The 27291-nt window shown below is 40.3% G+C and overlaps 1 pseudogene; it reads left to right on the top strand.

The window, feature by feature from the left end:
* LOC123956057 lies at positions 1–22356 on the top strand (annotated as a pseudogene).
* The last annotated feature ends 4935 nt before the right edge of the window (positions 22357–27291 follow it).

Below are 27291 nucleotides of genomic sequence, written 5' to 3'. Positions count from 1 at the left end.
ATGGGAGAAGACCACTCAGGAGAAGAACCGTACATGCCAGCAGCCACCATCAGTCACCTGGCAGGTCTCTCACATGCCTCCTGCCAGCCACAGGTGGTCAGTGCTGCCAGGACCCTGAGGGCACCAGCTCATGTGGGTGCCTCTCAGGGCAAGCCCCGTGCTCTGTGAAACAGAATGGGTTTCAGCCTGCACCAACCCAGCCCTGCAGAGGGGGAGGTTTTCTACCTTAAGTCTGCTTTGAACTTAGCTCTCAGCCAACTTGGCCAACCTCTTGGTTCTTCAGGGAAAATAGCGCAAAAAGTTATTTCCAGAAACATCACAAGGGCTGACTGTAGCCTGCCTTTCAGGCTGAACTCTTGATGCTGGGTCGGGACTGGCACAGAAGACTGTCCACTGGTCTCGCCTCCTCCCTGGTTCCAGGGGTGCGGATTGGGGTGGATCATTGAATTTCTTATCCTTTCATGACATCTGAGTGTAGCAAATTATTTCTAATTTAGTATCATAGTGCTTATTTTCCCTCTCATTGAATATCTTCAAGATCATGTTAATGAACAAAAAGCAAAATGGGACCCAAAACCTGCCCAAGAACCAGGCAGCAGCCTGCCCTTGAAGTCGCCCTGCAGAGGCCAGAAGCCCTCACCCAGCGCTGCTCTCAGAGTGTGGCCGCATTCCGTAGTGACAATGCTGTCCCTTCAGTCACTTCCTGGCCAACAACAGCCTGTCCCTTGCATAGCTGAAGGTGAGCAGACAAGGGCAGAGGCTCAGCAGGAGGGCTGTGCGGGGAGAGGGGGAGACAAGGGGGCACCAGGAATACTCTCTGGTGTGTCTGAGCCAGCGTCATCCTCCTTGTTCTTCATCTGAGAGAGAGGCTACATGCTGAAGGGTCACCTTCATGTTTCTCTACTGCACATGTTGCTCCCATCTTTACACTGCTAATCCTTTGCTCTACCTGAAAGAACGCCTACTCATCTTTTTATACTCTAGGTAACACATCTCTCTTCTATCAAGTCCTACTGGACTCTCCTGAGTGAGAAAGACTTTTCTTTTCCTTAGGACAGACATCCTCAACTGTGAGTGACATCACACCCAAGTAGGCAAACATTGATTTTAAGGGGCAAAAAAATTTTGCCCTTTTTTGTATAAAGCACAGGTACACATGCAGATCGTAAACAGATATGCGACACGTGTCGTATTTAAATGTCATGTGGGAAGAAGTGACTGAGATAAAAATGTCTAGAAAGGTTCTTTGGGTGTGTAGGGGGAAGAGTAGATGAAAAAAAAAAGGTTAAGAAACAGTGGCCCAAGATGACATTGTATCTGTACATATCTGAATTTCAGTCATTATAATGCTTTATTGTCGCTATCCCCTACTAGACTATAAAATCTGGAGGACAAGATCCAGATACTCTTTTTAGTCCTGCCCGATATATAGTAGACACTTAAATACATGTTGAATACATTAATGACAAACCATATGAATGACTATTTGCAAACTCACAATGAGATCTCTGTTTGGGAATACAATCCCTCATCCATCATCTGTCTCTAGTTTAGAGAGTAGAAATTCCAGGTACCAGAACCTCCCCTGTCAGCCCCCCACATTCCTTTTTCTCTTTCTCCAAGGATGTCCAGGGTGTAGAACAGTCAACAGAGTGCCCTTACGAAATAACTGAGTACTTGCACACACGGAGTGTTCCCAAGAAAAATATGTGGGCTAATAACCTTCCTCCTTTCTTCTCTATAGATTTTAAACCACTAGGTATTAAGTAGGGTCATTTTCAGACACTACTGCTTATAAACACGGTTTTTCAGGTCCTAACCAACAGCATAGCGCCTGATCTCAAATCACTTTCCAGGTCAAAAAAAAAAAAAAAAAAAGCTGCGGTGAAAAAGCTGACGGACATCACCCTAACTGATACAATGTGTCCGAGAGAAAAGAGCAGAAACAGTGCTATCAAATTGGATTTTCTGTGTCCCAAAGGCAGTGTTATTTTCGACGGGGTTCGATACAAAATACTTCTACAATTGAAAATGTATGATTCCTAGCACTGCCTTTCCCCGTAGTCTGTGGGAGGGCAACATCAAAAAGCCACCCGGTGCTCATTAAAGACAGCCCTTAGAAAATAAGGAATCATCCTCTACCAGCCCACAGTAAACAGAAAGATGGAGCAATATCTTCAAGGGTTTCTGAACAAGCAGTTGCTCCTCGCTGCCAAGAGCAACTGTCTCTCAAACGGGATTGTGCATTTGGCCTCAAACAAAGAGATTCTGTGCACTTGATGGAGCGAGTGATATTAGAATAGAAATACAGCTCTCATTGCACTGCTTTCCTTTCTTGGAGAAGCCAGGCTGGGGATGTACAGGTGTAAAGCAATTAACCTTTTAATACAAACATGGAACACAGAGCTAGAATTGACCCAGGAGATAGCAGATATCATCTCCCAGCCAAAATGAGAGAAGCCACGGTAGCACGCTAGCTACTCGATTCACAGGCAGGGAAAGCATCTCAGGCCACGCTGGGGTGTCACGTCACAGTCACGGCACTGACTCACCTCAGCCCACCTCAGCCTCGGTGCCCTCACACGTCTCACAGAGAAGCTGGCACAGCTCAAAAAAGCTCAGGTAGGAGGACATTCATCAGGGCTGGGAGATGGCTGGGGTAAGTGTGACAGGGCCCCAGCTCTGCAGGGAGCACAGCTCCTCTGGATTGAAAAAGGAAGTGAGGGGCCTCTGGGTGGCTCAGTGGGTTAAAGCCTCTGCCTTTGGCTCCTGATCCCAGGGTCCTGGGATTGAGCCCCGCATTGGGCTCTCTGCTCAGCAGGGAGCCGGCTTCCTCCTCCTCCCTCTGCCTGCTTCTCTGCCTACTTGTGATCTCTGTCTGTCAAATAAATAAATAAAATCTTTAAAAAAAAAAAAAGAAAAAGGAATGACAATAAGTCAGTAAGTTGCCCAAATGAAGCACAGATAATAAAAAAAAAAAAATCCACTCCTTTGTTCATTCAAACTTTGATATATCAGAAACTATACATAGCATTAGGAATATCCTGGTGGAATGTTTAGATCTATATTTATGTGCCATTTATATCATATATAATTTATATTATATATATCAGTTATGTATATATCACTTATTTGATACACACACATATACATATATATATACAAAACAAAACAGAAACATGGTCTTTCCTTCAGGGTGTTTACAGCCTAAGTACACAGATAGAAAACTAACAATAAACTAACAAATGAGGCCATTTGGACCAAGGATTGAACAATAAAGAAGAGAAGGCCTTCTGAGTGAGAATACCATGGCTCTGGGTTCAGAAGGAGCCTGGCTCACAGCTTATTTCTAACCTGCAGTTGGCAGGCAGGGAGTTGGAGAGTCTGTTTTTTCTCCTGCGCTGATTTCCTTTGGGAAGAGGTCCATATGAGTGAGCTCTCTCCATATACCTGGGGAGAAGATGAATGTGGGAGACAGAGAAGTGTTTCTAGCTAGAGCCCAGAACTCAGTGGCAGAGCAAATATTCAAAACTAAGCTTTCTGCCTTCAACTCCATAGTATAAAAGAGTCTTCAAGTTCTTGAGAAAGAAGTAACAGAGTCATATGAAGTTTTTCTATGAAGGCCACATGCCTATTCTCCCCACTCCCAACTTATATTTCAAACATTCTAAATCTAAAAATCAGTGATTGGCTTTTATTTTCTCTCCCTCCCTCTCCAGGATCCTCTTATTTCTGCTCTGCATTCAATGAGAGTCAAGGCTTTGGTGCAAGTCCACCTTCCATCTTACCTCCCTACCCAGGAGGATGGTTATAAAAAGTGGCAGGCAGAGAGGTCTGTTCTCTGGTCTGATTCTATTAAATAGTAACCTGGGTTTCCAAGAAGCCACTTTGCACCAGAGGGCTACCCAATTCTTCCCCGCAAAGAACATGCAATTACTCTTACCTTCCACGGAGTCCATAGGTTCCTAAGCAGATAAAGTCTAAATACAAGATTTCTCAGTGCATCTTGTTTCCTCACTGTTTGACAATGGTGTTTTACTGTTTGTTTTGTTTGCACAGTATCTAGAATGCCCTGTGTTATTCCTAACTTAATACATTAAAGGTCTGATCTTGAGCCAGTGTTTTTATCTCCTTCCATTTTGCTGAAAAATGAAATAAGGCTGCCATTAAGAACATACTTGTTGCCACAACCACATTTGATATTCCTCTAAGAAGTTGGAGGTCTATAATAGAAAGAATTATAGACATCACCAAGTTTTTTTTTAAAGATTCCATTTATATTATTCACAATATTTTTGCCAGGGAAGCTCCTTATAATGAGGAGTGTTGGGAGATTACAGAGGTAGTTACTGCCAAAAAGTTGAATGTTGCATGAAATAAAACTACCAATTTACAGCTGATTTTCAGCAATTACATTGTGTTTCTACATCTGATACCTGATTCTAAATATGTCTTCCTTTGCAAGTGTGTAATAGCTGTATAGATGATGATGATGATAGAGGAGGTAAACATCAGACAAAGGAATACTGAATACCAGAGAGATAATAGATTCCTGTCCAAGTGTGGGTATAAAGATCCAAGAACAGAACAAATCCTCTGTCTTCGAGGGACTATGTTGAATCAACATCGCAGATCACACCATTCAGCACTGATATGTTATGCAGACTCACTCTGAACTGGGTAATGTTTACCTTCCTTTAAAAACTTGAACATCAATTTAGAGGTCAACATAGAACAATCTAGTAGCAATCTGTGCATTAGTAAGAGGCTTTTCGAAAGGAAAGATAATATAAATGGAGGAATGGATTCACGATTAGAATAAAAGCAACTCATTGAAGCCAATCAATACGGAGCTCGCTGGCCCCTCTGTGGTTTCCTGTGCCAACCCCAGCAAATGATCCACCCATGCCTCCATACAAGCAGGCCCCCAGTAGCTGGTGTGCCTGGGTCAAAAGTGTGCAAACAATCCCTGCATCTATATTGTGAAAACAGACTCCCACACCATGTACCTACTGGCCCCAAAATTTGGAGCCTGACTTGAGCTGATATTCAAGGCAATCACCTCAGTCCTTCTTAGCCCTCATCTCTCCTCTCAGCCCCAAGGAAATTTAGACCTTCCCTGATCCATCAGATTCTTCTCTTCCTTTCCCACCCATGAGTGCAGGCAAAGCTAGGCATAGGTCACAGCACCATACACCCAGACACACACATTTTGCATATATGCCTACACACAAAATACATTTTAATAAAGAATACTTATATTTCATAAGCGGTTCCTATAAATGTCTAAATAATGTTCACCTCAAAGCATATTTTGGCATTCTATTAGGATTGCATAATTATTTATAATAGCTTGAGTTTTAAAAAGCAGCTAATACCAGTCATGTCCTATTACGGATGTCAGGTGCCAGCGAAATCAGCAGTTCTGCAGACATCCTGCTTCCGCTCCTCACTTCTTAGCTACTTTAATCTGTGGAGTCATTCCCAGTATGTAGTGAGACCTTGACAAATACAAAAGCAAAAGGAATAGCAGAGAGGAACAACTGGACTTGGAGCTAGAACACCTAGATTCAAGTTTGGACTAATTCACTTGTAATATTCCTCAGATCTCCTATGGAAGTAATATCCCCTGCTTGGCTCTGCTTTCCTCGGAGAGATATTGACAGAAGAAATGCTAATGGTTTCAGTAGGAGCAACGGTTTCAGAATTGGCTTCCGTAACAAGACGAGTGACAATAAGAAGGTAGAAACTACACTTGCTATATAAACAGTACACTGGAATGAATTCATTCATGCATGCAATTGTACCAGGAAGCGTACAATTGGCTAGCTACGCAGAATCACTACCCAGGGAGTCACCATCCAGCTGGGGGACAAAATAGTGTATGACAGGGTGATAACTGCTCAGACACATAGATATATGAGGATGTTCCCTGCTTTCCTTCTCAGGGTGAAATGCTACTCCATGATCCTCAGGGAAAGGTAGCTAGCCCCTTCAAAGTATTCCTTTTCCTGCCAATTCCTGGAACAAATGTTTTATCTTAGGTAACTACTTTCTTCTTCTGTTTACCTAGGTTCTCTGTCGACAAACCATTCATTGATGCCCCTGCTAAGTACCAGGCACTTTGCTAAACCCCCAATTTCAGAGAAAACAGAATCCCTCCTCTCAAGTACTTTCCCCATTGCTGGGAAAAGCAATAAGAGTTTACCAAAGGGACCACTTCGAAGATAGCTAAAACCTCACTTTGAAATGAAGTCTCAATATTGAGAGGCATAGTGTCATGATATCTAAAGCTTACTTCAAAATATTACAGCAAAAATGTGTGTGTACAGAGAGAGAGAGAATGCAAATACAACCAAATGTTCAAAACAGTTGAATATTGAGGGTGTAAGTTCATAATATTATTATTTCAACTCTTTGGAATGTTCAAAATATTTTGATAAAAAGTAGGAGCTAAAAAGAACAAAACCTGGGGCACCTGGGTGGCTCAGTCGTTAAGCGTCTGCCTTTGGCTCAGGTCATGATCACAGGGTCCTGGGATCCAGTCCCCTATCAGCCTCCCTGCTCAGTGGGGAGCCTGCTTCTCCCTTTCCCTCTGTCCTCCCAACCGCTCCCCCCATTTATGCTCTGTCTCTCCTCTCTCTCTCTCAAATAAATAAATAAAATCTTAAAAAAAAAAAAAAGGGAACAAAACCATTATTGGAATCAGATCACCATGAGCTGAGGTCTGGCTCCAAAAAGCCTGGCAGTATGAACTGGGAGAAGTTATTAACCTCTCCAGACCTCAGTTTTTTCATCCCTAAAATGAAAATAATCATCGTACATACCAGGATGGATTTTTACGAGCATTAAATTGGGTTATACATGTCAAGCAGTTAGCTGAGTCCTAATACTTCAGTAAAATAAATATGAGCTACTATTATTTTATTTTAAAAGAATACTTCTATGAAATGGTGTAGAAGTTAGGATGTAGAAACCAAAAACAAAAAGAAATCACAAAAAAGGATGAGTAGAACATACTAGCTGTCCAGAAGCTCCTTCTAAAAATATGTTTAAAAATCTTTACCCAGCATTTTAACCATATGGCTGAGCTAATAGCAAGCTAAGGGAAATCTGCAGATGTCAGAAAAAGAGTAGAAAGTTTCCAGAGAGGGAAGCAAGCTCTGAAGCAGGCCCTGCTCTGAGGGAGTATGCTAACCTCTGGTGGTCTTGATACTGAGTTTTAACGGTCCCATGACTATGGGGAACAGGAGGCAATGCCTGGGGCTTGCAGAATGCAAAAATTTGTAACAGAGACGAGTGAATAAGTTAAGGCTTCCATAAGGCAACAACAGCAGTAAGTGATCTCCAGGAAAGCCCCGTTGGACAAAGTAAGATGGGGAAGTTACATGCTTAGTTCTGAATGGAGCCCACACTCACACGCATTTAGAAATAGAAGTTATATTCCCTGGGGAACCCGAAAACTGCAAGCTAAATTTTATTTGGAAATGGACTCATGTTGGTAGTATCTTCCGGCACCTGGCAGAAACAAATGCAATCCTACATGAGAAAAGGTACTTTAAGCCCACACTTCAAAGAATTCCTAGACAGAATAACCCAGAGACATGAACTCATAATCAAAATTCGTGGAATACATGAGGACCAAAGAAACAGGAGGAGAGTGAACCTAAACAACAAAGTACAGAAGGAGATTCACAAAACTATGTGCTTGTTAAAATGAGTTTAATACATTTTAAAAGTAAATAAAAGAGGTCATTAGAAGTATGGCAATGAGTGCTATGGTGAGCACTGTGAATTGTATAAGACTGATAAATCACAGACCTGTACTCCTGAACCAAATAATACATTATGTGTTAATTTAAAAAAAAAAAGTATGGCAATGGAATGAGACACTTCGGAACACCAAACTCTGACCTCTACAAGTAAAAAAGTAAATTAAAAATTAAATTAAAGATTAAATAGTACTATAGGACACAGCATAAAAATTATTTAATGTACCAGAATATAGACGTGAAGAAATTACTCAGAATTAATGTAGACAGTCAAAAGAGTAGAAACTATGGACTATCATATGGCAGGGCGCCTGGGTGGCTCGGCTAGTTGAGTGTCTGCCTTCAGCTCAGGTCCTGATCCCAGAGTCCTGGGATCGAGCCCCGCATCAGGCTCCTTGCTCAGCGGGGAGCCTGCTTTTCCCTCTCCCTCTGCCTACTACTCCATCTGCTTGTGCGCTCTCTCTCTCTCTGTCTGTGTCAAATAAATAAAAATTCTTAAAAAAAAAAAAAGAATATCATATGGCAAGAGAAAAAAGAATAGAATAGAGGAAATATTCAAATAAAAATAACAGAAATTTTTCTACCATTGATAAGACTGGTCCTCAGATTCAGCAACAATCTGTCTTATACAAAAACAAGTGGAAATAAACCCACATTATATTATAACTACTGACACCAGAGACAAGCTTAAAAATAGGGCAAAAAAAAGACCAATGATATAAAAAAGAATTATAAAAAAACAGTGAAAGGTAACTTAAGTAGTCACAACAGAAGCCAGAGGAGAATGGCATTATATTTTCAAAATGCTCAGAAAAAAATAGCAAAGAATTATAAAAACAAGAAACTGTATTTCAAAAAAAAATTGGATAAGAAGAGAAAAACAAAAACAAAAAAAAAATTGAGTATTTGCTATCAACAAAAACTCCAAAGAAATGTCCAAAGGAGGAACACCAGTAAGAAGAAAAATTATCTCAGAAGGGAGGTCCAAGATGCAAAAAGAAATTGTGAGCTTTGAAAATTATAGACATGGGGGTAAATGTAAACAAACATCAACCCTATAATTTAATAATCAGGAAAAATGTCTACATTTTGAGACTTTAAAAAAACAAAGTAAAACTAAAACACTACAATAGCATAACACTAGCCGATTATTAAAAGAGTGCTTCTTAGGAGAAAAATAATTATGTTAATGTTAGATAGAAGAGACTTGCAATATACAACTTCCTCACCTCATGGAGTTTTTAAAATTTTTTGAAGAAATGTATATTAGGATCAGTAGTCTAAATAATAACTAAACACTCCTGAAGGGAGAAAAAAAATATTGGATGTATTTGTCCTTCCAAATATTGACTTGCTATAAAATAAAGCTAAGTAATTTAGGCACCAAGGTATTGACACGGGAATAAACAAACAAGCAAAGACACCAAAGACAAAGTATGTAAATACTAAAGGAGAAATATCTTCAAACTCAATTAAATAAAAACAAAATCCAATACATGTCATTTCAACGTCATATTGGAATGTCTAATAATAACATTTAATACTTACTAGGTACACCATGTGCCAGGCATTGTTCTAGGCACTTTACATGATAATTATTTAATCCATACAAAGTTCTATGAGGTTGGTGTACTGTTACCCATTTTTACAGATGAGAAACCTCAGGTTATATAGCTTGTCCGCAGCTGTATAGCAAGTTAGTAGCAGAGGTGGTTGACCCAGACCAGTCTGACTACAGAAACCATGCTCTTAACCACCATATTATTCTTTCCCAGCAAGCAAAATGAAAAGAGAAAATTAAAAACAAGGATTGTACAGGAAGAAATAACAGTCTCAAATGATAATTGTCTACACAGTATACCCCAAAGAATGTATAGACGATATATGAGAAATAGTAAGAGTTTAGCAAGACTTATAGACATAAAATCAATATATAAAAATCCCATTGTATTTCAATAAATCAATAGAGGTTAGAAAAGTCTATTTTTAAAAGAATATCATTTAAAATAGCAACAAAAAGTAAGATGCTCAGTAATAAATCTAACAAAAGTTATACAAGATCTTTATTCAGAAAATATTTTTAATGTTTAAAATATTAAAGACATAAATAAAGATATACTGTGTTCATGGACAGAAATAAACAGTATTATAAATATACCAATCTTTCTAAAACAGTCTATAGATTCTATACAATTGCCAGAAAAATTCTAACAGTGTATTTTATGGAATTTGCCAACCTGATTCTAAAATATACATAGCAGATCAATGGTTTGAGAATAACTGAAACACTCCTGAAGGAAAAAATAAAATTGGAGGTATTTTTTCTTTTGAATATTTGTTTATTATAAAGGTAAAATAATTTAGGCATCAACATACTAATACATGGATAGACAAACTAAGGAAATAGAATAGGGATCCCAGAAATAGACCATTCATATACAAAAACCTACTATAAGATGAAGTTATAACACAGCTAAATAGTCAAAAAAAAAAAAAGGACTGAAAAGTTAAGCTGGAACAATTGTAACTTATATGGGGGAAAACGGATTAAAATATCCACTTTGTTATTGATAAAAAAAATCTATCCCGGGTAGATCAAAGACTTAAATATGAAAGGAACAACTTTTAGGGAAAAAAAAATCAGGAAATACCTTTATGGCTTCAGCATAAGAAAGAATTTCTTTTAAACAACTCAAAAAGTGCAAACTATAAAGAAAAGATAAATGAATTCAACTACACTTAAAGGACTTTTATTCAGGAAAACACACATACACACACAATAAAAGTAGTAGAAGACAAGTTACCTTCTATGAGAAGATATTTGCACCATGTATAACTGCTGAAAGGTTAAAATCCAGAACATAAGAAACTTCCATAAAACAATAAGAAAAAGACAATCTTTTATAAAAACGGTCAAAGTACATCAACAGACATTTCACAGAAAAGGAAACACAAGTGGCCATTAAAAGATATTTAAACTCAGTATTAATCAAGAGAAAGCAAAAAAGACCCACGGTGATATGACATTTTTATTCTCATGAGATTGATAAATATCTGAAAGTATTGACTAAGATATAAGCCAAAAGAAATTCTGAGACACTGTTAGTGAGTTTCAATTTGTGCAATTTGGGAAATAATTAGGCATTATCTTGTAAACTTGAACATATGTACTCCTTATGACCTAGCTGTTCTACATGAGTTTACATCTAAGGGAAATTCACAGATGTCCACCAACTGATACATCTAAAAATGTTCAGAAGAGTATTAATTGTAATATCAAGAACAGAAAAATAACACAATTGTCCAAGTAGAATAGAATGGGGAAAAAATCAGGTGTCATGGACATTGTAACCAAATAATATAAAGCCGTAAAAATAGATGAACTAAACCTACATTCATCAATACAGATGAATCTCTAGAGTTACGTTGAAAGAAGAAAGCTAGACATATAAGAACATGTGTAGAATAACCCCATTTATACAAAGATCAAAAGTAAAATTAAATAATATCTTTCTTAGGGAAAAATACCTCTGTGGTAAAAAAAAAAAAAATTTAAAAAGCAAGCCAATAATAAAACAAAAAACTGAATTCCCATTCCCTTTTGGAGAGGAGAGAAAAGAAATGAGATCATGGAGGGATACATAAGGGCATTCAAAATTATTGTTTTGTTCCATTTATTAATGTATCATTTTGTTATTTTTTAGGCTGTACAAATATGTTAAATATTCCTGTGTGTATGACCTATTTATCCAAAATAAAATAAAAATAGAGACCATCTGAAAAGATGTACTTAGTAGTTCAACAATACTTGCCATGATTATCACCTGTGGCTTAATAAAACTGACTCAGATTTCAAGGCAAACAACAAAAATTAAAATAAAAAATAAAATTATGTGGGAAAAATGTACTCTTTGTAAAACACGCAATCCATCTAAAGAATTATCAGGATCATTTTAGCACTTTGTCCAATAGCTTACATTATGCACCATTTACTGCTAAGGTGTTAGAAGTAAGGCAAAAGTTCTATCACTGCAGACAGCCTCCTAACAGCAGGGGGGAGACAATTAGCACCCCCGAATATAGAAAAGATTCCATGATATTCGGTGATCATAAGTGGTATCATAAGGCTATCTCCTGTGATAGTGGCATTGATTGTCTGCCTTTGCTGAGGTTTTAGTCAACTGAGTGAAACAGATGATAAACGAAGACATAAACCAAGGAAACATGAAGAGTGCTGTCAAGAAAATGACCAGATAATAGATAATAACAAAGAACAGGTGCATGGAATAGGATGCAGTCTTAACAGACTGACCAAGAGGCGCCTCTCTGAAGAGATGGCATAGACATGCAGATCTGAAGGAGGAGAAAGGGCCTCATGTGCGGAATGGGACAGGGCAAGAGTTGGCCACAAGAGGAGGGAGGATTCCAGGCTAAGAGAAGCACACCTACCAAAGCCTGGAGAAAAGATTTTGGTCTCTAGGGACGAAGGAGCTGAATGATGGAACGCTGAGAAGGCCAAATGTGGGGCTGGAAAAGGGGGCTGGAAAAGTAGGCGGGAAGCCTGAAGGCCATGCCAAGGAAATCTGATTCTTTTCTCAAAGGTCCATTGAAAGAAACGGAAAGGGTTATAGTGTAGAAGGCTCTATTCAATTTCTCCTTTCAAAGATTACTCTGATTGCTAGTTAGTGAATCTGAAAACAGGGAGACAATTATTGTGGTAATAGACTGGAAACAAGTAGAGGGTAGCACTAGGATTGTAGCAGTGTTAGCAGAAATCCTTGAAATCCACTGGATTTCAAGGGTGCCTGGGTGGCTCGCTCAGTTATGCATCTGCCTTCAGTCATGATCCCTGGACTCCAGGGATCAAGCCGCACATTGGGCTCCCTGCTCAGAGGGAGTCGGCTTCTCCCACTCCCTCTACTCCTCCCTGCTCACGCTCTTTCTCAAATAAATAAAATCTTTCAAAATTTAAAAAAAATTTTTTTTAAAATCAAGTGAACTGTTTCAAGGTATATTTTACAGGTAGAATTAATAAGATATGTTGATAAACTAGATGCAGAAAAAATGATGTAAAGCAGTGATATGTCAAAAATACACACAGCTCTCATTTGCTTAGGGTACGTCCATACTTCAATGGATTTATGTCTTCTTTGACAGAAGTTAAAAAAAAAATAAAACAGAAAACCTCCTGATGACTCATAGCGTTTGACAGCACCACCCATGCTGCTTTAACGCACACAGCTTCTCCCAGGGCAGACACACATGGAACTATCACAAACATGTCAGAATGTCACAAACCCTTTCAATCATCTGTATATGTGTATAAAATTATATACGTAAAAATAACATATCATGGTTTTGTTTATTCTCCGGTCGCAAATTTTGATGAAGGGAGACAATTTGAAGCCTCTCACTCTCACAGAGAGGTCATCTGTGCCCCTGTTTCCAAACACTGGTGTGAACCCTGACCCTACTCGCAGGAATAATAAAATAAGCTAATGCTTCCTGGGCACCAGGCACTGTTCGTAATACTTGGAAATATTAACAGGTTTAATCCTCACTTCTGCCCTCAGAGAAAGTTACTGTTCTTAATCCCATTTACTATACGTGAACACAAACATATTTACTGTTTCTGAAACTTTAGGGTTTAGACAGAGATGTGAGCTACACTGACACCAAAGAGTGTGTCTTAAGCTGGTCAAATTACACATGCATCTTAAGTGTCTTTGCTGACGAATTTTGGTGAAAACAACCAATGAAAAATTTAGGAAACATACAAATATTGAAAAATGATTCAATCTCTCACCTGATAAAGGTGAGAGGGAAAAGGTGGTTTCTCTATCACAAGGAGGTAAATAGATGCAAGCAAATTTCAAGGAAATAAACTCTTTATTACCAAGTACTCCAAATGCTACAGAGTATATAGAAGGAAACCAGACAGGATTCAAAGATTCCCACTTAAAACAGGGGGAGAAACAATCAACATCTGGAAGTATAAAACTTAGCTTTTATCTCAGTTTTGTTTTGTTTTGTTTTCTCTCAGCTGTCACACTGTAAAAAAAGATAAAACTGAAATCTTTCTCAGGAGCTGTAAAATCCACGGGAGTATGTTCACAGCCGCCTTTGGGGCGGTGAATGTGTTGACTGCCAGAGACACACACCCTTTGGGGTGGAAGTCTCTCACTTGCATTCAAAATTTTTTTTTTAATTTTGTTTATTTGACAGAAAGAGAGACAGCCAGAGGGAACACAAGCAGGGGGAGTGGGAGAGGGAGAAGCAGGCTTCCCGCAGAGCAGGGAGCCTGATGCGGGGCTTGATCCCAGGACCCTGGGATCATGACCTGAGCTGAAGGCAGACGTTTAACGGCTGACCCACCCAGGTGCCCCTTGCATTCAAATTCTAAGCCTGTGACGAATGGTTTAAAGTGGTTCTCAACCTTGGCTTCACATTAAAATCACCTGGGGTGCTTTCTTCAACTTCTACCCCGGGAGATTCTTCTTAGCGGTTCCCAAATCCCTTGCAGATTCTAATGTGCAGCCAAAGCTTGAGAAGCACTGCCTGGGACCCATGCGTGTGGGCATTCTCCTGGCTACAACAGAGCCAGGCTCTTGGGATTCTCACGGCTGGGGAAGGTAAGAAAGTCAGCAGGAAACTGAAGGCATCTTCTGAATTCCTACAGCCACCATGAGGAAGCACTGTGGTTAGACCTCTCCCACCCCTTCCCCACCTGGCAGTTGGAGAAACTGCTTACCAGCAGCGCCCTCTGGGAAAAGTCATTGTCTGTCAAACTAGTCACTGCTGACAACTCCTCTCAGATTTATTTGCTTCACTGTAACATGGTCACACTCTGAGCATCAATAAACAGTATCATTTTCTTCGTTGCAAGTATGAATTTGCTAAGTATGAATCAGGCAAGGAGAGGAGCCGAGTAGAGACATAGAGTACCTAATATGTGTTGCACATTTTATTTGTGTTGCTTTTAATGCTTACAACAGCCCTCTGAGGAAGGCATTATTTTATTTTAGCAGGCCAATAAGGAAACCGAGGTTCAGAGGGATTACTAAGTGATTTCTCAAGATCAGGGGGCTGCTGAGAGGAACACTGGGGCGATCCCTCCTGATTTTTACTATACCACACTGCCCCCTAGGGCTGCAGGAGTTAATGGCAAGCACGGGACGGTTAAACATCAACAACAACAAAAAAACCCTTGAAACGCCAGAAGGCAGTAAGCTTGAAATCCCCTGGTGGACCTAATTGGCTCTGATTGCTCTTTCCTCTGAACACTTAGAGCCTTTCCTGTTGGTACCAGGGCTTAGCTCTTAACTCTTGCCGCCTTTTGTTAATTGCCAGTTCATGTGCTCTCAGCTCATTGCCATTACAAGCAAGCTCGGGCAGGGCAAAGATGATTCCCGGTATTCTTAATCCACCTGAGAGCCTAAATTTGCCTTAGAGCAGAACTTCTGAAACTGTCATGTACTTACGAATCACCTATAAACCTTGTTAGAAAGCAGATTCTAACAGAAGCCTGGGTGGACCTGAGACCCTGTATTTCTAACAAACCGCCTGGGATACCAAGGCTGCCAGGGAGAGGATCACACGCTGAAAAGCAAGGACCTATTTATTTCAAATAAGTGTGGTTTTTTAACTATAATTTTGAAACAAGCAGCTGTGCGTGTAGTTTGGTAAATTACATTTCACCACGTGTTTCATTTGTTTAAAAAAAAAAAGGTGTCTCATTATCCTAACAAGGCTGTCTAAAGTCATTCCTTTCTCAGTGAATTTTTGCAGATTTGATTTGTTGATAGATAGGACATCTGAACAAGAAAAGAAAGCACCTTCAAATTACAGTTGAATTTCTTATGAATAACACAAAGAAACATTACTCGGTTAATCAATGCTTTAAAACAAATTAGATGATAGTACATCCCCCTCACCATTTCTCCCATTAGCAATGGACCCCCTCATGTGGGGCCATGACATCCTTGGGAATGACACGGTGATTGGGATGCTTCTGATGAGAAACCTGTGGGTAACCCTACTAATGTAGTCTGAGTAAGACCCAGTCATTAAGAATATCAGCTTCAGGGGGCACCTGGGTGGCTCAGTGGGTTAAGCCTCTGCCTTCGGCTCAGGTCATGATCTCGGGGTCCTGGGATCGAGCCTCACATCGGGCTCTCTGCTCGGCGGGGAGCCTGCTTCCTCCTCTCTCTCTGCCTGCCTCTCTGCTTACTCGTGATCGCTCTCTGTCAAATAAATAAATTAAAAAAAAAAAAAGAATATCAGCTTCAGGGTTGGTAGACAAGAATTCAAGCCTTCCTAACGTTTTACTTTTCAAAACTCATTTCTCGTCCATTACCACCCTAAAACAAGACTTGTAACTCTGACCAATCCCCAAATAGTTCCAGTTTGAAATCATTAATAAGAAATATATTCATACGGGGCGCCTGGGTGGCTCAGTGGGTTAAAGCCTCTGCCTTCGGCTCAGGTCATGATCTCAGGGTCCTGGGATCGAGCCCCACATCGGGCTCTCTGCTCCGCGGGGAGCCTGCTTCCTCCTCTCTCTCTGCCTGCCTCTCTGCCTAGTTGTGATTTCTCTCTGTCAAATAAATAAAATATTAAAAAAAAAAAAAGAAATATATTCATACATACCCATAGAAGAGATTTTCTCATTCAAAACAATGAAATATTTCATTATTGATTTTGTGGTCAAACACATAAAAAAGGGTTTATGTTGTAGTTCACGCAATAAAACATTGTAAATCCACATACCTTATTGTGGTTTGGAAAAGGACATCTCTTTTTGATGTTCACCTTTGTGTCCCCCCACCCCCAACACACAAACATACAACCTGCTCTTCTGGAATAGTGCTTTCTACCAATATAATTGTATGCTTGGGCAGCCTCAACTTCCTCAGCTTATAAAAGGGGACTAATAGGGGCGCCTGTGTGGCTCAATGGGTTAAAGCCTCTGCCTTCCGCTCGCGTCATGATCCCAGGGTCCTGGGATTGAGCCCTGCATCCTCTGCTCAGCGGGGAGCCTGCTTCCTCTCTCAGTCTACTTGTGATCTCTATCTGTCAAATAAATAAATAAAATCTTTAAAAAAAATGGGGGGGACTAATAATACCTTCCAGGTTTCCATGTAAATTGAACACTTTTCTCCCTTCAAATATCCCTAGCAATCCCAGCCAGCAGGTCTCCCCTCTAGACCATTTCCCCCATACACACTGCCAACCTCTATCTTACCATCTGTACCCCCAACTTTCTATGTCCTTTTTCTTTTCAGAGAGATATGCTGGTGTCTTAGCTTTTCCAGTTGAGACCGAATCTCTTTAGACAGCAGAGAGTTAAAAGTAACAAATAAATGGCTTCATAACTTCACACATACAGTCAGTTCTTTCTAAATATTTATTAAATGAGTATGGCTGACATTCCTATAAGCCAGTCAACCCCAGGGGATCCTCCATATAGAGTTCTAGAAATTTCTCCTATTAGAAAAATCAGATGTGGAAATATTAAGAAGTGGCAGCTATCTATACACCTCTTAACTGGATTTTCTCCAGCCCCTTTTCACAAGGAGAAAAGGACAACCCAAGGGTAACACCAATATTTAGACAGAATCTCAGAAATAGTGCAGCAGCAAGGACATCAGAATATCAAAAATGCTGTTTGATACCACCTAGAGCTCACATCTCCCTAAAGCAGTCTTTAAAAATGTATATAGAAACATATAAGAAATGCCCAGTCCCATAAAATCCATGTGATTCACCTGATACACACTTAAGCTGTCTCCCGGGTGAATTGAGGATATTACTACTTCAAATACAGGTTTGTCACAAAGAGTAATAGAAGTGGCATACATGTTCCTTCTCCTGGCTAAAGTACTAAGTTAACACTTAGTCGATATTTAGAAACTGTTCCATTCCAGTTTATCTGGGTAGCAATTTTCATCCCAGAGGTGTGGGCAGGAAGGTAGCAAACGCTTGGTCAATGTCTGTATTTGTCGAACTTGTGAAAAAAGAAAGCTCTGACCATGACAAACAGTTTATATGTTAGGCAATCTTAGCTCTTGTAGCCTTCCACAGTCTTATGAAAGGAGGTGTCAAGTTCTAAAAAAATATAGTTGTCCATGTACAATCAAATTGCACTCAGTGGCAGGGAAAGAGGAAATGATAAAAATAAAACGATAACAGAAAGTCCCATCACTGCAAAAAAACCTTCATAAGAAAAGATCAAATCATAGCAGCAGATAGCAGGCACTCCAGTAAATCAGTGACATTAAAATAACTATAAAAGAAAATCGGAAAGAAAAACTTACCTAAGGAAATAATGACTATTAATTGAATAAAATGTAGGCTATAAATTTAAGATAAGCAAACAAGATATCTTCCTCAGAGAGAAATCTTTATTAAAACTAAGGTCATATATAATTGTCCCATTAGGAATACCTACAAACAAAACCTATAGCAAAATGTCAGAGCTAAATTATTGTATGGCAAACCAAAAACCAGAAACAAGACAAAACAAGAAAAGAGTGCAAGATACTTTACACTACATATTTATTTAGCGATGAAATCCCTTTCTCTGTCTCCCTAAAACTCTCAAGGAGCAATTACTCTTTAAACTTATAGCTGAAAATCTATTCAATACTGTTAATTGAGTTATACACAATAAAATCTAGCAACTACAGTGAATACAATTAAAGTCAAATGTGCTCAGTACAAAATCCAGTACATGTGATTACATTTCTACATGGGCCAGAAAGAAAGCCCATGAGAATGAAGGTAATTTCCAGATTTTATACACGTTACAGAAAATGTCACACCATCTCCTCTCCTGGAGGTTTCTGAGGAATGCATTTTATTCCATTTGAAGCCTATGGCTTGTTAGAACTTCTCAGCCAATGTGTGATCTACTTTTCTGCCTCCCTGCACATGGAACAGGGTTCTTTATGCACCTGTATGAATGATTATGCTCAGGGGAGTCTTCTGTTTTCGTTTCTTCTTCTTTTTTTTTTTTTCATTCACATGCCCATCTTCCTGTCGATGGTCTTACTAATGCTATAACTTTGATAAGCCACCGCCATCTAGAGACCTGGGAGTTCTGTTAAAAAGCATTCTCCAATCTTGAGATGAGAAAGACAAGTACTAGCTAAACATCAGTAAGGACAGTTATTTCAAAGAAAGTCAGAGACATACCACAGCCAGCAGAGCACAGTTCTCCATATTTTCTATTGAAAAATGAAACTTTATGGGGACACCTGCATGGCTCAGTGGGTTAAGCCTTTGCCTTTGGCTCAGGTCATGGTCTCAGGGTCTCTGGGTCTCAGGCTCTCTGCTCGGCAAGGAGGCTGCTTCCCCCTCTCTCTCTGCCTGCCTCTCAGCCTACTTGTGATCTCTCTCTCTGTGTCAAAGAAATAAATAAAATCTTTTTAAAAAATTTAAAAAAAGAAAAATGAAACTTAAAAAAAAAGCAAATGTTAGTACTGAAAACACAAGTACTTTGAGTGAAACCAACACAGAAACTGGAAATACCTCACCTCAAACTCAGTTCCCAAATAAGGATGGAGTATCATGCCCTTGACTTCAGAACAGAGCTCATGGCTCCTCAGAGTGTGTAATCACTTACATAGTAAATTCCAGAAAATTATCCCTATCCCAACCACATCACATACCTACATCTGACAAAATGGCACCACCTCTTGGATGATGGTTGAAATTACTATTTTTAAAAGGAGCTGCATTTTATGTCCACAACAGCCAAGCTGTGGAAAGAGCCTAGATGTCCATCAACAGATGAATGGATAAAGAAGATGTAGTGTATATATACTAATGGAATACTATGCAACCATCAAAAAACTGAAATCTTGCCATTTGCAACGACATGAATGGAACTAGAGGGTATTATGCTAAGCAAAATAAGTCAGAGAAAGACAATTATCATACGATCTCTCTGATATGAGGAATTTGAGAAGCAGGGTGGGGGTGAGGGGAAGGGAGGGAAAAATGAAACAAGATGGGACTGGGGAGGGAGACAAACCATAAGAGACTCTTAATCTCAGGAAACAAACTGAGGGTGGCTGGGTAATGGACATTGAGGAGGGTATGTGCTATGGTGAGTGCTATGAATTGTGTAAGACCAACGATTCACAGACCTGTACCCCTGAAACAAATAATACATTGTATGTTAACACATTTAAAAAACAAAAATAAAAATAGCTGCATTTTTGTTTTTCAGTTGTCGTCCTCCACTGGGATGCAGGTAGTCTTAGAAAAGTAATGCTTTGATCTTATGTACTCCTGAGTTCTAAGTTATCTGTCCCTTTGTCAAGAGCTGCAGCTAGTGAAAAGATGGAATAAAGACTGCGAGAAGACAGAAATGCCCAGCAGAGAGAGAAGGAGCAGGAGGGGAGCACTAAAGACTCTGGAGACTAACTGATCTCTCTACAATTTGACCTAAGGCTTCAGCAGCGCAAACATTTGTTTAATGAAATCTTACACGGAACAAAAAAAATTAGAAACAGATAAGCCCAGAGCTTCTCTGATGGATGTTATCATTGGAGCCTGGACCTCCACCCACTGTACTTGTCCTTCCATTCCCGCGCAGTTGAGACGGTGCCAGGATTCCAGGAAAGGTGCTTGGAAAATCGCTAGCCTATTGGAAGTTGGTATAGTGAAAGAAATCATCTCTGATATAAAAACCGTTCTTTCGGAACCACTGGTGACCCAGTGGGTTAAAGCCTCTGCCTTCACCTCAGGTCATGATCCCAGGGTCCTGGGATCGAGCCCCACATTGGGCTCTCTGCTCAGCGGGGAGCATGCTTCTCCCTGTCTCTATGTCTGCCTCTCTGCCTACTTGTGCTCTGTCTGTCAAATGAATAAGGGAGGCACAGAGGCGTGGCATCTGTGGAGCCCAGTTCAGGGCCACGGTCACACACAGCGCCCCGCCTGCAGCAGGAGCAGCGGCCACAGCTGATAGACTGAGTCCCAGACATCCCCACTGAGAACAACCACCCCACTTCTGTGTGTTCTGGTGGAAAATTCTGGGAGGACCGCTGAGCTACCGCTCCCCACCCCCCGCCCCCACAAACTCCCAGGAAGAACGAGTCTGAGCCCGGGACACCACAGGCACAATGCGCAGCTGCAGTTGCCTTCATGGCCCGCTCGCCCGTGCCTGTCCAAGGTCCCGGGATGTAGAATACTATAGTCGATCCAGAAGCACTTTTCACAACATTAGAACACACTGGGAAAGCCTCCTTTGGAGAAGTTTTCAAAGGATTGGATAACTGTACCCAGCAAGTGGTTGCTATTAAAATCATAGACCTTGAGGAAGCCGAAGATCAAACTGAAGACATTCAGCAGGAAGGAACTTGAGTCAGTGCAACAGCTCATATGTAACAAAACACTGTGGATCATATTTAAAGTGTTCAAACTTATGGAAAATAATGAAATACCTGGGTGGTGGTTGTTCAGCCCTAGGTCCATTTGAGGAGTTCCAGACTGCCATCATGCTAAAGGAAATCTGCGTTCAAAGAAGGGAAATCTGCGTTCAAAGAAGAAAATTCAGCGAGACAGAAATGCCGCCAACGTCTTGCTGTCAGAACAAGGAGATGTTAAACTTGCTGGCTTTGGAGTTACTGGCCAGCTGAGAGATACACATATTAAAAAGACTACTTTTGCTGGAACACAATTTTGGATGGCTCCTGATGGGGAGCCAACAGGGGGCTGATGACTCAAAAGCTGACATTTGGTCATTGGGAATTACTGTTATTGAAATAGTCAAGGGAGGGCCACCTAACTCTGAAGTGCATCCAATGAAAGTTCTGTATCTTATTCCCAAAAACAGTCCTCCAACTCTTACTGGAGACTTTACTAGGTCCCTTAAGGAGGTTATTGACGCTTGCCTGAACAAAGATCCATCATTTCGTCCTGCAACTAAAGAATCTCTTGAAACATAAATTCACTGTAGAAAAATTCAAAGAAGTCTCTTTTTTTAAGATTTTTATTTACTTATTTGAGAGAAAGAGACAGAGATAGCAACAGAGATAGTGAGAGAGAGCAGGAGCAAGGTGGAGAGGGAGAAGCAGGCTCCCGGCTGAGCAGGGAGACCAAATGGGGTCTCTATCCCAGGACCTTGAGATCATGGCCTGAGTTAAAAGCAGACACTTAATGACTCAGCCACCCAGGCACACCTCAATGAAAACTTCTTATCTGACCAAACTGATAGCTCGATTTAAGAGATGGAAGGCAGAAGGGGTCAGTGATGATGAAATTGATTCTGGGGGCTCTGGTTTGGAATCCACTAGCAGAGAAAATAATACTCCTCCTAAATGGAGCTTTACCACCGTGTGAAAGAAAGCCCAATCCAAAGAAACCACAGAATGGGGCACAACAAAATCTTGTGCAAATCCCGAGCTGTTTGTCTATGATAATCACACCTTCGTTTGCTCAACTTGAACAGCAGGTTGAGGATAACACTAGCAGGAATCAGGCAATTGAAGAACTCGAGAACAGTATTGCTGTGGCACAAGCAGCCTGTCCTGGCATCACAGGTAAAATAGTAAAGAAATTAATTGAAAATTTTTGAAAGTGTTCAGTGGATGAATCCCCCGAAGGAACTTATTATTGGCTTCTATTGCATACGGAACCAGAGAAACCCACCACAGTTACTTCAGGCTAAAAGTGACTGTTGGTGGGGAGGTGGAAACAAGTCATACCTTCTTAAAACAGAGGCTTTTCATAAACTCTTGGAAATGAGACCTGGAAAAGTATTGACTCTTTCACCAAGTTCGGATGATCTCCCAGGCCGCTCAGTGACAATCACATTTGAGAGCCATATGTTTGAAATATTTATAGGCAACAGAGGTACCCCTTGGTATGAAGTATTAACCTTCTCTTTTAGAAGAGGCAATTAACCCTATTTGACATGCCTGGAAATTTAAAGCAATACTAATTAGCCATGGATGGGGTCTTGACAATACTAAGGGAATTAGTCAGGCTTCATTTTTAAAATCCTCAACTCATATTGCATATTATATGCTTGGATTTGGGGAGCTTAAACAAAGCTGAAAATCATGTAATTAAATACCTGATTGACAGGAATGAATATAACTCACACCAGCATATTTTTGTCATGGGAATAAAATGTCCTATAAACTATTGGTACATTTTTGTTTTTCATAATCATCTAGTACATAAAGCATCATGTGTTCATTTTTGAAAGACTATTGCAATTAACATTTTCTAGTTAATATGAAAATAACCATAGTACAGGCTGATTTCTGCTCCTGCAAAGTTAAATTAGACCGTACAGTTAATTTTCAGTTATGGTACTGTTACGTGGGTAATACCTTTTCTCTTTCAATTCCTATATAAATATTATGCCTGCCTAAGTCCTGAACTGGGCCTACATTTCAATAGTTGTAGAATTATTGATATTAATTAGTTTTTACCATTAATATTTTATTGTTGGATCTGCACAGTTTTGTTTTTGTACAGAAGTCATTTTTAAAGATCTGAATAACTGCCAAATATCAGAAGAAAGATGTTCTACAAGTAAAGAACACAGTTTTTTGTCAAAGGGCCATTACCTCCTCTTTTTCTGTGATAATATGGACACTTGAATAAGTTGTGGTTGTGTCCTATGCCAAGAAATTTCTTTTCATTGGTGTCTATACTGTAACAATTACTTTTAACACATTGTATTTTGAAGTAATAGTTTAGTTAAAATGTTCACCTGTTATATAACTGAAACTCAATTATATTTTATAGTTTATGGAGATCCGGAAACAATTTTGCAACTCATATGATGGATTATATAAATGTTTTTCTAAAAGTAAAAGCCACAAATTTATAAATTGATTATCTGAAACTTTTTTTTATTATTTGAAACTTTACAACACAGCTGCATCTTGGATAGGAATTGTGTTGCCTATACATTATTAGAGTTATTAGTCCTGTAAACTGTTTCTAGGTGAGTCACACTCCATCATTTTGGTGGGGTTTAAAAATAAATATATACATTTCCAAAAAAACCCATAATCAAAAATTTATTATTTTAGTTGTTCATTTCTAAACAAACACTGGGGAGGATTAACACAGAAAAGAAAGGCATAACTGTTGTTTTTTCAGCCAGATCCTTTGTACTATTACCATCTCTATCTTCAAATAACATGGTGCTAGTGAGCTTAAGAAAAGCAACATAGGGTTGGGCAGTCTCTCATATCAATACACAGAGGTATTCCTCATCTCACATACTACAGAGATGTAGAAACCCAGTCACTCCCTTCTTCATATATCTTGTTGCTGCTTCTCTCTTGCTGCAGATGAAGGTTTCTATCCTAAGTCCATGGAAAGGAAATGACCACTGTACCTCCTGATCTACATCTCTGTCCATGAAATCAGCCAAATTCCAAATCTAAGTTTGTTAGAAAATACTTTGCTTGGCCCAGCTTGAGTTGAGCTCTTCCAGTCCCATCAGGATCATCCAGCTGACAGCTCTGCCAGAGGGTAGGGCAAGTTTCAGAAAAGAGAACAAGGTGCTGGTCAAACTAATAACCGCTGCCCAGCACCCCCTTCCCAGAGCCTGTGCCCTCTGACACAGCAGTGGTGAGCTGGGCCAGCTTGTACCAGTCAGTAAGGGTCGGTTCTACCCATCGCTTCCCAACTCCATGTTCAATGATGTTATATGGCTAGCTTGAAATCAACCACGGTAGGAATATTGATACCACACAAACTGGCAAATGCTATAAATCAGAGATTATTTTTCAGAGTCTCTTTACCAGCACAACACTGTCACCTAAGTCTCCATAATTTGTGATGTCGGAGACAGGCATATCAACGTCTACTCACACAGGGTGAAGCTCGACAGAGAGCTTGAGTGTCCTTTCCTCACAAGTTCATTCCTCTAGAAGGCACCTAGTAGATCGTTCACTGAGATATGTTTATAAGCTTAAGAAAAAAAAAAAAGCAAGACACGTGCATCAGCATGGGTCAAATGCAGCACATCTCTGATTCCACACAAAGCCTTGTTTCCTGCTACACTTAGTACAGGGGCAGGCATAGGTAAGAAGGATCCCCCAAATCAGCCACATTCTTGGTAAAAATAGAAAAGTAGCAAAAGGAGAACTCTAGGGCAGAAGGTGAGAAGAAATAGCAGAAAGAATTTACAAGAACACTCATTGGAATACAGCAAGGGCTCAATATGTATTTCAGAAAGGAGGAAGAGAAGAAAGGAAGTGGGAGAGCAGTGGAGGTAAAGGGGCAAGAGGGATAAAGGGAGAACGGAAAATGTAAAAGGAAATACTGAGCTATCGATCAAAGGAGACAATCCTCCACTGAGAGTACAGGCAAAAGACAGGTTAACTGATAAGTACGAAAGCATTCATTCAACAAATCGTATCAAGCGCTGAACCTGGGACAGGGTTGGCCATACAACAGTTCTGAAGACACGGTCCCTGCTCAGGTGTTGTGCAATTTAGTGGAAGAAAGATTTAAATCATCATTTCAGTATCAGTCCATGCTATGATTAGTTAACCATAGGGTGGTGAGGGAAACCACAGAAAAGCTTCTACCCCATATGGGAGTCAGAAAAGACCTCCCAGAAGAGGTATACATAAACCAAGCCCCAAAGAACACATAAAAGCTTCACAAGTGAATAGGCTGAAACAAAAGACATTTCAGATGGAGGGGAAAATGAATAAAATGGGTAAGGAGGTGAATAGAAGCAGGCAATCATGAGTCTGAAGGAAGTACAGACTGGCTGAGTACAGTGCCCAAGAGAGTAAACTGGTGGTACACACCACACCAGATGAAGACTTAGCAGGCATACTTGGAACTGAGATTTTAAGGACAAAGGGGAGTTACTTAGGGGGTCTAAGGAAGAGAATGCTTTAGAAAAATCATTCAAATTGGTTCACTTCTCTTCTTCACCACCACTGCTTTTTTCCCTCTAGTTAGGATTGACACTACAACCCAGCTGGTCTCCCTGCCTCCCCTCTGTCCCGCCTCTAAACTATTCCACAGGGAGACTAGGGAGGCCAGCTGGCAGTTGTACATCAGTGCTGTTGAGGGAGAAGCACGGTAGTGGAAAAGAAAAGAAGTGGAGCTATCTGAGAGCCATTTGGGAGGTAAAGTCAGCAGGATCTGATGATTACCAGGCCTTGGGGGATGAAGGAGGCAGGCATTAAAAGAGACTCACAGGGGGTGCCTGGGTGGCTCAGTGGGTTAAGCCTCTGCCTTTAGTCATGATCTCAGGGTCCTGGGATCCAGCCCCACATCGGACTCTCTGCTCAGCGGGGAGCCTGCTTCTCCCTCTCTGCCTACCTCTCTGCCTACTTGTGATCTCTGTCAAATAAATAAATAAAATCTTTAAAAATAAAAAAATAAAAGAGACTCACAGATTCCTGACTTGGGCAGGTGGAAGGATGGTGGTGCTATTGACCATAAGGAGGAAATAAAAGAAAACAGGTTTAGAGGAGTATACCAGGAGTTTGATTTTGAGGTGCTGTGGGGCATCCTGACAGAGATGTATAGAAGGCAGTTAATTAGCAAAGCATGAGAGGGATTACTGTGATTTACAATTTTTTACATGTTTGGTTTTGAGAGGGTCAATAACATTGCTTTTCCCCATCCAAGGTGGCAATCAAATGAAACATGGGCATGCACAAAAGCAGCAAAATATCACCTTTGAGTATAGATACATGCTTGTGTGAAAGGACTTCAACCCAAAATGGAACCAGAGGATATGAAATGGAGAATCTCAAACAGGTGCCTTCAGAAAAACGAAACTCAAGAACCAAGAGACTGGGGGGCACCTGGATGGCTCAGTTGGTTAAGTGTCTGCCTTCAGATCAGGTCATGATCCCAGAATCCTGCCTCCAGCTCACATTGAGCCATGCATCAGGGTTCCCTGCTCAGCGAGGAGTCTGTTTCCCCCTTTCCCTCTGCCCCTCCCCATAGCTCGTGTGTGTGTGCGCGCGCGCACGCACGTGCATGCATGCGCGTGCATGCTCTCTCTCAAATAAATAAGATCTTTAAAAAAATTAAGAACAAGAGACTGATTTACTTAAGTGCCTTATTTATAGAAGACCAAGACTTATCTCTTGATCTGTGAACATCTGCCAGGAATCTTTCTACATCTTCAAGCCAATGAACTTACTGCTTAGACTCTGGCCAGACTTCCTCCTCTTTGCATTCCTTGCCCATAAATACAGCCTACCCTCAACCCTCCACAGATTGACCTGTGGCTTGTTACGGCATGGGTTACACAAATTGCAATTCCTCTGCTATTCTCAAGTAAACTTAATTTCTGGTAATTTTACTTTATCTCTATTTACCTCTTTATTTAGGTGGACATTTGGGAAACTTACATTTCTAATGTTTCCTTTCTGATTTAGAGAGACTATGGTAGTCAGCCTCCAAGATCGCCCCCAGTGACCCCTGCCACCTGGCACTCATGTCCTTATAAAGCCCTCTCCCACACTGAATAGGGCTGAACTGTATGACCAATAGAATGCTATGA

Source organism: Meles meles, chromosome 14 (genome assembly GCF_922984935.1).
Source record: "Meles meles chromosome 14, mMelMel3.1 paternal haplotype, whole genome shotgun sequence".
NCBI classification, from domain to species: Eukaryota; Metazoa; Chordata; class Mammalia; order Carnivora; family Mustelidae; genus Meles; species Meles meles.
This window is presented reverse-complemented; position numbering and strand designations above follow the sequence as displayed.